Source organism: Propithecus coquereli, unplaced genomic scaffold (genome assembly GCF_000956105.1).
Source record: "Propithecus coquereli isolate 6110/MARCELLA unplaced genomic scaffold, Pcoq_1.0 Scaffold39, whole genome shotgun sequence".
Lineage (NCBI taxonomy): Eukaryota > Metazoa > Chordata > Mammalia > Primates > Indriidae > Propithecus > Propithecus coquereli.
The window spans coordinates 1136975-1153658 of NW_012149618.1; positions in this window are offsets into that span (position 1 = coordinate 1136975).

The following is a 16684-nucleotide window of genomic DNA, read 5'->3' on the forward strand; positions in this document are numbered from 1 at the left end:
GAGTACAAATCTTTCTTTGCAGTGAACAGTATTTACATAGCCCTAATGATTTAACTAAATGTAAAATATCAGTTTTGGGGTGACACAAAGGAGTAATAGAGTCAGAGCAAGACAGTAGATGTTTAAAATGGAGAAATCAAAAGCAGCAGCAGTAACATGTTATTTAGAGAAACTGAGTCTCAAAACCCAGGAGAAACAATGAAAAGGGTTCACCTCTGAGGAAGAGGACTAGAGGCTGAGAGGGAGATGAATAGGGCACCGCTGTTTTTTCATTCATTCATTCATTCAACACATATTTAGTGATGTACTTTGGTGCCAGGCCCTGTTCTAGGAGCCAGGGATACGGAAATAAATGAAACAGCCAAAAAATGGAGCTTATGGTCTAGAAGGGGAAACGATGAATATTAATAAAATGAATAAAATCCATGCTATGTTACAGAGTGGTAAGTGATATAGAAAAAAAAAAGGCAAGAGAGAGGGATGGGATAAGGGGGAGGGGTGATAATTTTAGATAGATGGGCCAGAGGCGGCATCACAGAGTAAGTGACATTTGAGTAAAAACATGAAGGAAGCAAAAGAGAGAGATGCATGGATGTCTGGGAGAAGAGCATTCAAGCAGCGGGAATGGCAAGTGCAAAGGCCCTGAGGTAGGACTGTCTTGGTGGGTTTGAGAACGGTGAGGCAGTGAGGAGGCCTGTGCTGCTGGAGTGGAGTGACCCGGGGAGAGGGAGGAGACGAAGTCAGGCAGGTGACTGGCTGTCAGATCTGTGGGGCAGGGAGGGGGGCTGTGGGCCACTGCTCCTTCTGGGAATAGCTGACTCTTTTCACTATGTGTGTGTGTGTGTGTGTGTGTGTGTGTATTCATATATGACTTTGGTTTAAATTTTTAAAACTTTATTTTAAAGAAATAACTGCTGTAGAGTAGATTAGAAGGATCAAGTGTGGAAATGGCGGCCCACAGGAGACTACTGAGGTTGCTCGAGTGAGTAATGTTGGCGGCTTGGACAGGGGTGGCAGTGGAGATGGAGAGATTGACAGGTTCGAGATTTATTTGGGAGGTGGAATTGAGAGGATTGTTGATAGCTGGAGGGTCAAGAATGTAGGCGGTTTGAAGAATGACCCCCAAGTGTCTGGCCTGAACAGCCGTGTGCCGCTTACCGAAGGAGAGAAAGTGTCCGGGTAGTGACACGTGAAGTATGAGGGTGTCTGGAACCTCTCAGGGGGAGCTTCAGGAGGCCACTGGTCGGAACCTCATATGTCACTGGTAGGGATGCAGAAAACAGTCAGTGGTTCCTCAGACAGTAACACATAGAGTCACCACGTGACCAGCAATTGCACTCCTAGGTATGTATGCAAGAGAATTGAAAACTTGTTCACATGAAAACTTGTACATGAGTGTTCATAGCAACATCATTCATAATAGCCAAAAAGTGGGAGGCCGGGCGCGGTGGCTCACGCCTGTAATCCTAGCACTCTGGGAAGTCGAGGTGGGGGAATCACTTGAGCTCAGGAGTTCGAGACCTGAGCAAGATCAAGATCCCGTCTCTACTAAAAAAAAAAAAAAGTGGAAACAACCCAAGTGTCCACCCACTGATGAATGGATGGACAAAATACGGTATTCATACAATGGAATATTATTTGGCCATAAAAAGGAGTGAAGTATTGATATATGCTACAACATGGATAAACCTCGAAAACATTATGCTAAATGAAAGAACAGACACGGAAGGCTCCATATTATTTGATTCCACTTCCAGGAAACGTCTAGAATAGGCAAATCCATAGGGATAGAAAGCAGTTAGTGGTTGTCAAGGGCTGGACGGGGCAGGGAAGAGATGGGAGGGGGAAATGGAGAGCGACTTGACGGCTCACGGGTTTCTTTTTGGGGTGGTGAAAATATTCTGGAGTTAATATAGAGGTGATGGTTGCATAACCTTGTGAATATGCTAAAAACCAGTGAATTACGCACTTTTTTCTGTTTTTAGAGACAAGCCCTTGCTCTCTCGCTCAGGCTGGAGTGCAGTGGCACCATCATAGCTCACTGCAGTCTCCAAGTCCTGGGCTCAAGCGATCTCACCTCAGCCTCCCAAGTAGCTGGGACTATAGGTATGTGCTACCATGCCCAGATAATTTTTAAAAATTTTTTTTTGTAGAGACAGAGTCTTGCTATGTTGCCCAGGCTGGTCCCAAACTCCTACCCTTAAGCAATCCTCCCACCTTGGCCTCTCAAAATGCTGGGATTACAGATGTGAGTCATCGTGCCCGGCTGAATTATGCACTTTAACTAGGGATTCACGCTGTGGGAACAGAGCGGGCCCATCTGAGAGCCTGGGGAAGGAACAAAGAAGCGAGAGATCCACAGTTGCAGGAAAAGCATCTTCATTCTGGATCTCAGGTGGCCACAAAGACACGGTGTGACCTTGGATGGGTCACCTCACCAGCCTGGCTCATCTGTCAAACATGAGGTCCGGCCTAGCATTTCTGGCCAGGAGACTTTTCCCTTTGGAACTCTGTGGTTCCTGGTTGAGAACAGGAATAAATCTTCCTTTTAATCCCAACCATCAAAATCAGGACAATTGTTCCTTTGGAGGGTTTGTTCCTGTGGGGGTTTCTCCATTCTCTGTAAGGGGGCAGGAGGTCATGATTTCAAGCAAGCTTTGACCAAAGCAGCTCAGTTCAATTCAGCAAGCGTTTACTGAGCATCTGGGGTGCAAAGCCACCACCACCATCTGTTGCCCGGATGACTGCAACAGCTTCCTAACCGGTCTCTCAGCTGCCACCTCACATCTCTACAGCCTGTTCTCAACACAGCAGCTCACTCCAAGCAAAAGGCAAAACCCACAGGATCTGGGGGATCTTGCACCCCTACAAGATCTGCACCTCTCGCCCACCCACCACGCTCCCACATGAGCACACTCCTGCCTCTGGGCCTTTGCACATCCTGCCTCCTCGGCCTTCTGCCACTAGTCTTCTTCTCGCTGCATTAAGGTCTCCATTCAGAATGAACCTCATCAAAGAAGATTTCCCTGACCTCTTTACATAAAATAGCCCCCGAGCCCACCACTCTCAATGCCCTTATTCTGCTTGGTTTCCTTCATAACATTTATTTGTTTCTTTGTTTAGTGACTAAACAAAGAAACTAAACACTAAACAACTAAACAAAGAAACAAATCCCCATCCCCCTCTGACTGTGCGCTTCATGAGAATACGGGCTGCTGCCTCCCAGGGCCTGGAGGAGTGCCCCGTACAGAGCAGGCATTCAAGATGTACTTGGGGAGAATGCGTGACCCCTCAAGTCCCAGCCACACGAGTCAGTGCCAGGTGCTTTCTGAGTGGACACACCATGAGTTAAAGCTAGGTTGTTCCTAAGGTAAGCTCTTGTCTTCTTTGCAGGGTTTGGCGTGTCCCCAGGCCTGAGTTTTCTGGTGTGAATCTGAAGGTTAGTGAGGCTGGGACAAGCTCGGTGAGGGTAGAGACCAGCTCCTGTTCATGCTGATCCCAGAGAGAGCACTCAGAGGGACTCAGCGCTCAAGAAACAGCTGGTTCAGAGAAAGTGCGGTCGTGATGAGACAGGTGGTGCTCTTCACACAAGAGCGAGAAAGAGATGCTCTAGCCCCCGTCCGGGAAGCCGAGATTTGAGTGAGGGAGAAATGGGGTTGGTTCTTGTCATCAGGAAGGTCCCCAGGCTGGTGGTTCCATGACCTGTAACTAAACCTCTGCATTATTTAAGGCATTCGAAGCACCGGGCCTGGTGGTTACAAGCCCCGACAGCGGGGCAGCCCTGCCCTCTGGTGGCCACCCGGTGTGGTGCGGTGCTGTGGCCAGAAAGCTTTGCCAAAACTTAGGGGGAAATTCTTTTCATTGTACAAGTTCCCTAACTCCCTTACAGACGTCTTGGGAGACATAAAACACAGGAATAAAAAGTAATAGCATCACCTTGATACCCTTGCTGCTACTGGAGCCTCCACTCGTATGCCTGGTTTATACCTAGTTCATTCAATGAAGTAGTTGCAGAGCGCCTCCCTTGTCTCAGATGCCAGCTGTGAACAAAACAAACACAAATCACCGTGTTTGTGTACTGTTTGCACAGCTTGAATGCTGGCTGTAACCACTCTGCACTGTTTGGTCCTGATGTCTTCTCTCCATATCGTAACCTATGTTGCTGTATACTTTTCAGAAAAATCATTGCTGGTGGCCCCATGACAGCCCATTGCGTGAATGTCTTCAGCCTCCTTGTATGGTGGCTTCTTCTTCAAACCAGAGTGAGGCAGGATAAGGAGCTTTCGCTTTCGGTCTCTTTCTTTGCAAGAAGAAGGGAAGCTGACTGAGTGGCCTCGACCTGCCTGGTGGGGATAGTCACTGTCCCCTCGGCCCCAGTCCTGGATGCCAGAAAGCTCCCGACAGGAAGACAGGTGTCCAGCTTCTGTTCCAAATACAGTGAATTTACTCAACACCACCACCTGCCAGGCGATTTTAGGGGCTGGGGATGCAGCAGTGAAAAAGTTGGGCAGAGCCCTCTGCCTTCGAGGAGTACAGGCTAGTTGGGAGGTGGTGTGAAATTCACAACCACAGAAATAATCCTCATTACACTGCCACACATCAAAGCATGAGACAGGAGCCCCAGCTAAATCCACGTCCCTGAGGAAGTCTGCTTTCGCTGAGAGCTCAGGGATGGGCCGGAGTCCTCTGGCCTGGCCGTGAGAGGACCTGGAGCACGGAGGACAGGGGAGGAGGGACGTGGCCAGCTAGGAAGCACGGGATTGATCCTCAGCGCACAGGAAGCCACTGCAGAGTTTCCAGCCAGCATCTCCACCGGCCTTTTGGAAAGATCTCCTGTAACAAACACAACCAGTTAGAAAATACACTGGAAGAAAAGATCCATTCATAAAGCTGCACAAAGAACAAACTGTTTAGAAATGGATTCATCAAGAAATATGTAATACGTCACTAAAGAAAAGTTGTCAACTTTACCAAGGGACATAAAAGAAGACTAGAATGAATGGAAAGACACGTTTTGTCTTAATCAGTATTGTAAAAATGTTGTTTCCTAGCAGTATGGAGATATCTCAAAGAACTGAAAGTAGACCTACATTTGATCCAGCAATCCCACTACTGGGCATTTACCCAAAAGAAATAAAAAGGCATCTTATAAAAAAGACACTTATACTAGAATGTTTATTGCAGTGCAATTCACAATTGCAAAGATGTGGAATCAACCCAAGTGCCCATCAACACATGAGTGGATTAATAAAATGTGGTGTTTGTATACCATGGAGTTCTACTCAGTTATAAAGAAATGGGGAACTAATACCTTCTGTAACAACCTGGACGGAACTGGAGACCATTCTTCTAAGTATAGCAAGTATAGAAAAACAAACATCTCATGTATCACCGTTAAACCGGAACTAATCAATCAACACATATGCACATATAGAAGTAAAACTCAATGGAAATTGAGCAGGTAGGAAGGGGGAGAAGGGGTTGGGTAAATTCACACCTAATAGGTTCAATGCTATCCAGGTGATGGGCACCCTTATAACACTGACTCCAACTGTACAAAAGCAATACATGTAACCAAAAGGTTTGTAACCCTGTAATATTCTGAAATTTTTTTTAAAATGCTGTTTCCTTACATTTATGTATATATTTTCCAGATACATATAACCTTCTGAATCTTAGAGTTCTGTTTTTCCCTTTCCCGACTCCCAGGACATTCCTTCCATAGTGCATATAACAATGTGACTAAATTATTTTTATAATTATATGTTTCATGCTGCTTTCCCACTAGACTGATGAAATAACACTAAAATTCATCTGGAAAATATATAAGTGAAAATAGCCAGTAAACTTCTGAAATGTAATCTTACTACACAGTAAAAATATATTATAAAGCTGGAGCAAATAAAGCAATTGGGCACACATATGAGAGTAGGCAATGAGCCAGGTGCAGTGGCTCACGCCTGTAATCCTAGCACTCTGGGAGGCCGGGTGGGAGGATCACTTGAGCTCCGGAGTTCAAGCCCAGCCTGAGCAAGAGCAAGACCCCATCTCTACTAAAAATAGAAAAAATTAGCCAGGCATGGTGGTACGCACCTGTAGTCCCAGCTACTCAGGAGGCTGAGGCAGGAGGATCGCTTGAGCCCAGGAGTTTGAGGTTGCTGTGAGCTGGGCTGACGCCACTGTACTCTAGCCAGGACGACAGAGTGAGACTCTGTCTCAAAAGAAAAAAAAAAGAGTAGGAACGAGATCAATAAAACACAACTGAGAGAACCAAATACCTGTGGAAATTTGGAATATGATAAGTGCGGCACTAAATCAGTTGGGAAAATGGATTATTCAGTACATAGTATTGGGGAAATGGCTGGCCACTTGGAAAACAATTAAATGTGGATCCATACCTTTTTCCTTTACGATAAAATAAATTGCAGGTGGATCAAAAATGTAAATGTAAAAATGGAACCACAAAGCATGAGAAGAAAGCATGAATATATTAGTAATTTGAATCTAAAAAATGAAAAACTGCTTCATGGCAAAAATAAAGACAATAGATAAATTGGGGGGAATATTTGCAAGAGTATGAGAGACAAGGTGCCAATTTCCTGAACTACAAAGAATGCTTAGAAATCAATAAACCACGGATAAAGAACCCAGTAGAAGACGCAAGACAACACATAGCAGAAAAAAGGATTCACACGGATAACAGGTATATTAAAAGCTTGGCTTAACTCCTAATTTTTAAAATACAAATTAAACAAGATACCATTTTTTGCCGATCAGATTGACAAAGATACGCGGAAGTGCTGGTAAGGGTGAGGAGAAACAGCAGATTGTTTGTGGAAGTGGAAACCGTAGAGCCATCATGCGAGGCAGTTTGGCAACAGCCATCAACATTCTCACTGCACATCCGCCTTAAGCTGGCAATTCCGCTTCTAAGGACTGATTTCGCTGCAGCGTTATTTGTGAGAGCAAAACGCTGAGAACAAGGGTGGCGACACTTGGAGACGGTGATAGGAGCAGAGCTCGTGTGCACTTTCAAGTGAAAAATGCAAGGTGCAGAGGTCTGGATTTTTTGTTTTTTAAGGTTACATACGTACCTATATATTAATAATTATGTATATATATATGCAATTACATATGCACACACCTATAAAAGCACATATATGCTTAGAAAAAATTTGGAAGGGATACACAAGAGACTGATTGCCTCTGAGAAGGAGGCCCGGAGGTTGAGGAGGAGGGAGAAGGGACTGTCTGACACCTAATATCCTCCGTGACTATTTGAATTTTCACCATGAGAACATACGGTCTTTTGTAATAGTACTAAAAGTTGCTGTCGATGCCGCTGTTAAGATCACTCAGGCTGCAGTGGCCTGAACTGACCACAGGGGCATAAGTGAGTTGTGGAGAGACATGTGGCCATCCAGGGCGACATCACGCGGCTGGGATGGTGGCACTGCTGGCTAAAAAGAAATGAATGGATTCCAGATTTACCTAAAAGGCAAAACTGACGGGAAGGATGGCAAAAACGAAACCATTCTCTGTTCCCATGGCCACTCTTCCATCCCACCTTTCTGCTCCATGACAATAGTCGTCCTCTAAAACCTCAGCCTCAGAGTCAAGACTCCCATAGGGAAAGGCAGGGAAAGGCGCAGAGCATGGGGGGTGCCAGAGGGGACGGCGGGCTTGAGCCGGCTCTACCCACCAACCCCCACTACTCACCCTCCCGGCATGGGCCTTGACACAGGTAGGATCCTGCTTGGCACTTGCTGAACCAGTATTTGAATGGGTATTTTGCAACTAATTGTTAACACCTTAATCCAGAAGGGTATGCAGGGCTCCCTCCTGGCAGATGCACCACCCGCTGTGCACACTTGCATCCTCTCCCCGCCTGAACCCTGGGCAGCAGGAAGCACTGGCAGATTCTCCTGGCTGGACAGGCTGGTCCAGAAGGAAGGCTGTTTAGACCCCCGCCTGCATCTCTGGGCACTGGCCCCACACTCCCTGCCTGCCCTTGCCCTCCGCATCTTGCCTGCCCTTCGCATCTCCTGCTTACCGGAAGTGATACTTCCCTGGCCCACCCCCTGCTCCCCTTCTGGCTGGGCCACCACCTTCCATAGACTCTGACTCCCTTTAGGCCCAGATCAAATGAGCAGGGGCCACAGATTTGTCCCAGAACCACGAGGAAAGTCAGCACAGCTTCTCAGAGGAGGCAGTATCTGAGTTGGGCCTTGAAACATGAAGAGGAATGAGCTTCTGCCGGATTAAAAACAAGGAAAAGAAAGAGCTAGGCACAGTGGCTTGTGTCTATAGTCCCAGCTACGCAGAAGGCTGAGGCAGGGGGATCACTTGAGCCCAGGAGGTGGAGGCTGCAGTGAGCTATGATGATGCCACTGTACTCTAGCCTGGGCCACAGAGTAAGACCCCTTCTCTAATAAATAAATAAGCAAATATAAAAAGAAAAAAAGAGGATGTGGGTATGCATAGGGTATTCTGGACCCAGCAAGCTTCTCGCAGGGTGGGACTGAGAGCTCAATGTGTCTGGGTTAGAGGCAGCCAAACTGTGAAATGTTCTAGGGGAGTTACACTCCTAAGAGCAACCTCACACCTCACTGGCTCCCGTGCCCTGGTCCACTCCTCCCTCCATGTGCTGCTCACACAGGTATATGGTTGTCAAGTCTGTGTGGTCAGCCTTCTCCACCAGACTCTGAGTTCCTCAAGGAAAGGCCACGGCCTTCCTCTCTGTGCCCCAGTGCCTGGCACACCCTGGGGTATAGGGTATAGCAGATGCCCAGCAGATGTGTGTTGATCTTAAAAAAAAAAAAGGAAAAAAAATATATATATATGCAATTGTGGTGGTCACACAACTGTAAACATAGGTCAAATTCATTGAGTTGTATACTTAAAATTGGGGGATGTCATTGTTTGTGAATTACGCTTCAGCAAAGCCAGCAAGAGAAAGCACGTGGTTGCGTCCCTGGGTTCCCCGGGCACTTTCACCTCTCTTATCTTCTGTGACCCAAACAATAGCCCCATTGGACAGATGGAGAAATTGAAGCTAGTGACTTGCCCAGATCCCGCAGTGGGAGGCCTGGGACCCTCACTCAGAGATGGTCGTTCACAGGATATGGGCCTGAGGGACATTTAGAGAACGTGAGCCAGTCATGGTTAGGAGAAGCCACCGTGCAGAGGTCACCTGGCTGTGGCTGCTGCCGTCATGCCCTCGGGGAGCTCAGGCCCTGCAGGAGAGGCTCTGTGGGTAGGTTTGGCTCAGCGGGCTCCTCAGGCTGGTCTGGGAGACACTGGGTGACACTCACATTCCTGCCCCTCCCAGTTCACACAGACACCCCACCCCCACCCCTGCTTTCACGGGGTGGGTGTTAGGGTTCCTCCAAGGAAGGTGTGGCATGGAAAATAGGGTTGCCAGATTCAGCAAATGAAAACCCAGGGCGGAACACTGGAGAGGCACGTCCTAAACAGGGAACACGTGTGCTCAAAAATTATCCATTGCTTGTTTGAAGTTCAAGTTGAACTGAGTGTGTTTTATCTGGCAATCCAAATGGAAACAAACAAAAACAAAACTGCCAGCTGGTGGCTCCCGCCTGCAGTCCCAGCTACTAAGGCTGAAGTGGGAGGATGGATGGAGTGCAGGAATTCTAAAATAAATAAATAATGAAAAATTTAAAGATTAAAATTAATAGAATAAAATTTAAAATTTAATGAAATAAATTAAATTAAGTAAAATAAAACTTAAAGGATAAAAAAGTAAATTAAAATTAAAATATTCTTAAAATGCCACCAGTGGGTAAAGTGAGCGTGCGCCCCGTGCCCGCCCCGCAGCGCGGCACGACCGTGGGGCTAGTGTCTCCCGGATCTGCGGCTGTACTGGCTCTGGGACCCGGACACAGGGAGAGGGTCGCAGAGCGGCGGGGGACAGCCTGGCCCAGGGCTTGCCTGGCTGCGATGGCCAGCGAGAAATAGGGGTCTGTCCGTCCCCCAGGGCCTCCCCACTGGGAGCATAAAGGACGCAGCGGTTTTTCAACTGCTTTTTTAACCGAATCCGGTGCGTTCAGAAATGGCTTTCTGTGGCTCTGGAAAGAGAGCCCGAAGAGGGAGCAAAGTCGGCTCTGTTTTCAGGGGAGCCGCGCGCCCCTCGCCAGCCCTCCTGTCCTCCGCTGCTCTGTCTTGCTGCGGAGAAGGTCGCTGGCGTCACCCGTGTCCCATGGGGTCCCAGGACGCCCCCCAGGGCCCCGTGGGAGAGGGACGCCTGTGACAGCTCCTCTAGCTGTACTCCGCTGCTCCTGTCATTCTGCCACTCAAATCCCAGGCGTGACACTGTGTAGGCAGAAACAGGTGGGGGCTCCTTGTTTTTTCCCCACAGACTGAACACTGAAAGGCGCAGCAGAGAACTTTTGCTCACTTGGGGAAAAGCCAATGTGTGCCTTAGAAAGGGCAATAATAAGGATATCATAATACTAAATTAATAATACATAATACAGTCGTAAAGGTCCAAAACCTTATGCTCCGGAACCCACTGCCTGGGAATGTATCCTTATGAAATGGTTCAAAAGAATAAAAGTGCCCTGTGCATAATCAGTTTCATTATGGCATTATTGGCAGGAGCTAAAAGTTGGAAACAACCTAACAAGCTAGGAAAAAGGAGCAACATTGAGTAAAAGACTCTACACCCACAGAATGGAATGCCGAGCATTCATTAAGTGACTATTGCAAGGTCTGCAGAAACGCGGGGGCGGGGGTATGTTTATAATGCAATCTTAATGAAAAATGGTTTAACATGAAATGGTATTAATACATCCTCCAGCATTGCGTTTTCTTTTAATTGAAAATTTTATGTAGATACTTGTAGATTCACATGCAGTTATAAGAAATAATATAGCGAGACCTCACCTCTGCCCAGGTCCCCCCCCATGATAACTTCTTGCAGAACTGTAGCAGCACTACATCGACGGTGATGTCATCTGCCACACCATTCAGATTTCCCCAATTTTACTGATACGTGTGTTAGTTCTATACAATTTTATCACAATCGTAAATTACAATTTTATCAGAGTTGTTTTTTAAAGAACACATGTGCATGTACAGAAATGTGTTAAGATGGTGGGATTTGAGAGATTTTCTTTTAAATGTTTCCCTTTAATGTTGCTATGTTATCAATTAAAAGCGGAGGAAGGTTGAGCGAGAAGAGGCAGGGAGGAGAGAGGCAGGAACTGTGGCCGCGATGGCGGGAGGCAGGGGGTCTTCCTAGTGGGGCTGGGCCTTGCTGTGCCTTCTTGGGCAAATCAAGGAACATCCCTTGAGCTGCAGTTTGTCAACAGTGAAGTGGGGATTATTCTCCCTGCGCTGTCTGTCTCACAGGGTTACCGTGAGGTCTCTTTTGCCAAACTCAGGCCAAGTCATCATCCAGGCCCGCAGCACAGTCAACTGACCACCCCGCAGAAGAGGAACCCTCCCTGCTGTCTCTCACAGCCTCCTAAGCACTCACAGCCCAGCTGCTACCAAAAAGGGACGTCTCTCCACCAGGCAGGAGACATGACATGGAGCTAAGGGGCCTGGTCTCTAGAATTGGACGGTCAGGCTCAAAAACGAGTCCCCTGGGATGGCCAGAGGCAAACACAACAGATAGGAAAGGAGCAAATAACATGGTGCTCTCTGGGCCCCCTCTGGCGCCTGCAGAGAAAGATTCTGTCGGACTTCGTTTCTCTCCAGTGGGACCTGCTGGGGCTCCTTCCCAGGCCTCTCCTTCCAGATGCACCTGGGCTGCGTGTGCAGAGGGGTGTCAGTTCTCACACTGTCCTCTCTAGCAGGGAGAAAGACCGAGGGCACATTTCCAAGGGCGTTCCAACCGCACATGCCTTGGATTTTATCTCCAGCTCATGACATGCTTTGTTTGTGAGAGCTTCAGGACCACTGTCCCCAGCTGCATTCCTGAGCTGCACTGTGTTTAGCCTTGCTATCCCCTTAGCCTAGGACACCCTTGGCCTTCTCTGTCCTGTGACCTCCCACCTGTTCCCTTAAGGCAGGAGATGGCAAACTTTTTCTCTAAAGGGCCAAATAGTAAATATTTTAAATTTTGTGTGTAGTCTTAGTCACAATTTACCATAGAATGAGTGTGACTGCGTCCCCATTGCATTTTATTTATGGACACTTGTTAGGGGTTAAATTGTGTCCCCCTAAAATACAGGGTCAGTCACTATTAAATTGGAACTAACCGATGAGCACACATGTGCATAGAGGGAAGTAAATCTCAATGGAAATCAAGCAGGGGGAGGAGGGAGGAGGAGATCGGTGAAAACTTATCTATCAGGTACAATGAACACTATCTGGGTGACGGGCACACTTATGACTGTGTCTCAAGTGCTATAAAAGCAATTTATATCACTAAAAATATTTGTACTCCTGTAATACTTTGAAAAAAAATTCATCAAACTATAATTCTCAAGACAGTGGTTTGTAAATGTTATTTAATCACCTGAGTGACCTTTTATATTTCATTATCTGTAAATATTGTGTTACAATTTGAAAATATATCCTGTTTAGCAATAAAGCATTTTTTCAACAGCTAAAAAAATAAACAAGATAAAATAAAATATAGGGTGAGGTCCTGTATCTGTGAATGTGATCTTATTTGGAAACAGGGTCTTTGCAGATGTAATCATGTTGAGATGCAGTCATTAGAGGCCATAATCCCCTATGACTGGTGTCCACATAAGAGGGAAATTTAGACATGGACACACGCAAAGAGGAGAACACCACATGAAGACACAGACATGGAGGGAAGATGGCCATGACTTTGATTTTGGACTTGTAAGCAATAGGCAATACATTTCTGTGGTTTTTTTTTTTTTTTTTTGAGACAGAGTCTTGCTCTGTTGCCCGGGCTAGAGTGCCGTGGCATCAGCCTAGCTCACAGCAACCTCAAACTCCTGGGCTCAAGCAATCCTCCTGCCTCAGCCTTCTGAGTAGCTGGGACTACAGGCATGCGCCACCATGCCCGGCTAATTTATATATATATATATATATATATATATATTTAGTTGTCCAGATCATTTCTTTCTATTTTTTAGTAGAGATGGGGTCTCGCTCTTGCTCAGGCTGGCCTCGAACTCCTGACCTTGAGCGATCCACCCACCTCGGCCTCCCAGAGTGTTGGGATTACAGGCGTGAGCCACCGCGCCTGGCCCATTTCTGTGGTTTTAAGCCACCCAATTTGTAGTACTTTGTTACATCAGCCCCAGGAAACTAACAAACACTAAAACTTCAATTTCATATGGTGTTCACAGGTCACCAAATATTCTCCAGATATCGTGAGTCAGGCCGGAGCACGAGGCAGCCTACAGATCCAGCCCGGACTTGAGCGCGGCCGAGGAGAGCTCCTGGAACCAGGGCTCTCAGGCCTTTCCTCCTCCCACCGCTAGAAGGGTTCAGTGACACATGAGCCATTCCCCTTCACAGCTCATTGAACTCAGGTGACCCTGAGCCAAGCCGGGCAACCAGAGTCTCTGTCCCAGAAACTTGAGTGGAGTCAGCGACATGTCAGCCAGTGCCAGTGTAGGGATTGGAGGATTATGAAGGCTGAGACACGAGACCTTTGGTGTCAGCCGTGAGGGGGCCAGGTAGACATGGGAGCGCAGAGGCGAGGGAAGGACCCAGACAAGCAGAAGGGCAGAGTGTACAGAGCCCCGGAAGGGAAGGAAGGGCAGAGAGAGCCGCTGTCTGGGAGACCTTGCTTACTCTGGCGCCCACCCTGCCTCCTACGCTGGGTTCCATGAAATGCCCTGATCGTTATTCCAAGTCCCCTGTGACCTAAGCCGCTTAGTGGGGCTTCTGGGCCTTGCAGCCAAACCGGCTGCCACGGCACAGGCTCACAGGAAGGCAGGAAGGACCTAGCCCAAAGTAGGTCCTCAAAATATCTTGCCCATCCAAGGAGGTCCCACCTGGCTTTAAGGGCTGGGATTCCTTACTTCTCCCCAGGGGAAGGCATCTGGGGTGACTTCTGGAAAGCAAGGCTCCCTCAGAAAATAGGGAGGTAGAGGCTGGGCATGGTGGCTCACACTTGTAATCCTAGCACTTTGGGAGGCCAAGGCGGGAGGATCGCTTTAGCCCAGGAGTTTGAGGTTGCAGTGAGCTATGATGATGCCATTGCACTTTAGCTGGGGCAACAGAGTAAGACTCTGCCTCCAAAAAAAAAAAAAGTAGGGAGGGAGCTGGGGCTGGGATTCTAGCAATTTCACAGGTGATAGTAATAGGTCATTAGTAATGGGTACTAGTACTCTATTAAAATGTTGGATCTCATTTATTGAGGACTCATATAGATTCTCTATTACCACCTGATATACATATCTTAATCCTCACAACAAAGCAACCCTAGAAAGGAGGGTTTTTCTTTTTTTCAAGACTGGGTCTCACTCTGCTGCCCAGGCTGGAGTACAGTGGTACAATCATGGTTCACTGCAGCCTTGAATTCCTCCTCCTGTCTCAGCCTCCAGAGTAGCTAGGACTACAGGCGTGTGCCCCCATGTCCAGTTAATTTTTAAAAATTTTTTTTGTAGAGATGGGGGTCTCGCTATGTTGCCCAGGCTGGTCTGGAACTCCTGGCCTCAAGTAATCCCCTGGCCTCAGCTTCCCAGAGTGCTGGGATTACAGGCGTAAGCCACTATGCCTGCCAGAGGGAGGCTATTAATTGTGCTCATTTTACAAACTGAGTCTTTAAAAAGCTTGAGTTGATTACCACAAAGAGCTAGGATTTGAACTCTGGTCCGTCCGCTTTTTCTGCTTTGCCACACTGAATTCCTACCATAATTATGATCCGTATGCCTTGGTCTGAGTCCTCTAGCTACTGCGGTCTTGTAGATGTAAGTTAATCAGTTGCAGAGCAGGGATGTCAATGTATGTATTCTAATTTTTCCAAGAGCTGAGTGGCCTCAGAGCAGTCTGAGGATAGCCAGCCGCCAGTACTTTCTGTTGACCTCAGCTGTTTACAAGTCTGTCTCCCTGACTACACTGTGTGCTCTTTGATGCAGGGCCTCTGCCTTCTTAATTTTTTCCTTTATCCTGACAACCATGTGTAGGATCTCTGGCTGCTATTGTTTTGAGTTGACCAGCCTCTTTCAATCCCATTTCCTTCTGGAAATAGGCTGCCTCCCACCCTTCTGCCAGATCACTCTAGCCTGGCCAATCAGCGCACCCTGTAATGAGATGGTACCGGATTAAGCAGGACCAATCAGAATCCTTCTCTGGAACAGATATAAGGCTGTTGTGAAAATTCCACTGAGGCTGTAAGCCAAGCGCATGTAAATTCAGGGCTGTCAATGGCCATCTTTCCCCCACCTGTAAGGAGAAAGAGAGAGAAAGCATCGAGTATTAGTTCCAGTTCCTAGGGTCTGTTCAATTCTGTGAACAATCCTGGCATCCTTCCAAACTCTCTGAGAGAGTCCATTTCCTTTTTGTAAAGCACATGGTTCCGTAACACGTCACCATGATGAATACAGCATGATTCACCTCCTGGGGTTCAATGGTGGAGAATGAGCTGATCAGAAAGTTTTTGTCATGGTGCCAGCCAGCCCCATCTTCATGCTGGGAATGAGGACAGTCCCTGCTCTACCACCCAGCGTTTGATCTGTCCTCTCTCTCCGCCCTTTGGATATAGACAGTGCATCCTACACAGCCGGATCTGGAGACCAGGGACACCTATCAGATCTTCTTGGTCTGATCCAGCTACACAGAGATCCAAATGGCAGTTCTTGGGACCCTGTCTCTCTCATAAACCCCACATCAATCCAAGCATCTCTGCCTCCCACCCCTTAACCCTCCATAGTTACCCCAAGCTCTGCCAAGCCACCTTATATCAGCCAGACAGGGTTCTGTGTCACAGCTGACACGTGTCGTGATCCTGGCCCCTGCCGCAGCCATCCTTCCCCTCTTTCTAGAGGGCCCTCCTCCCTGCCCGGGCCTTCCCAAGTCTCTGGACATTCTGCTTCCAGGTTGCTCCTCTGTTGCCTCTTCTCCCCAGGCTTGTCCCAGGCCTAGTACAACCGCGGCCTGGGAGCCCCAGGGCCCGGAAGGCCCTTCCAGAGATGCCGACTGGAGAGGCCGGGCCAAGTCCAGGGAGTGCTGCTCTTGGGCAGGCTGCCTCCCCTCCCCAGGTGACTCCAATTCAAGAAGCACCCTGGCATGCTTGTGGGGTCCAGTGTGCACTGCCCAGTTCCATGAAGAAGGGTGGGTAAGGCCTCCTGAAGGCGGAGAACGCAGCCAGCCACGTCTGTAGATGCCTCAGCTCACAAAGAGCATGCACATCATGGTCCATTTTTATTTAAAAACTAAATGCATGTATGTAGATGTATATATACGCATCCATACACACATATTTACATTGTATATAAATATGTTACATTTATATACATATACACTTATATGTATATATACACAAACATGTATTTACATATGTATATATAAGTGTTCACAGGTCACCAAATATTCTCCAGATATCGTGAGTCAGGCCGGAGCACGAGGCAGCCTACAGATCCAGCCCGGACTTGAGCGCGGCCGAGGAGAGCTCCTGGAACCAGGGCTCTCAGGCCTTTCCTCCTCCCACCGCTAGAAGGGTTCAGTGACACATGAGCCATTCCCCTTCACAGCTCATTGAACTCAGGTGACCCTGAGCCAAGCC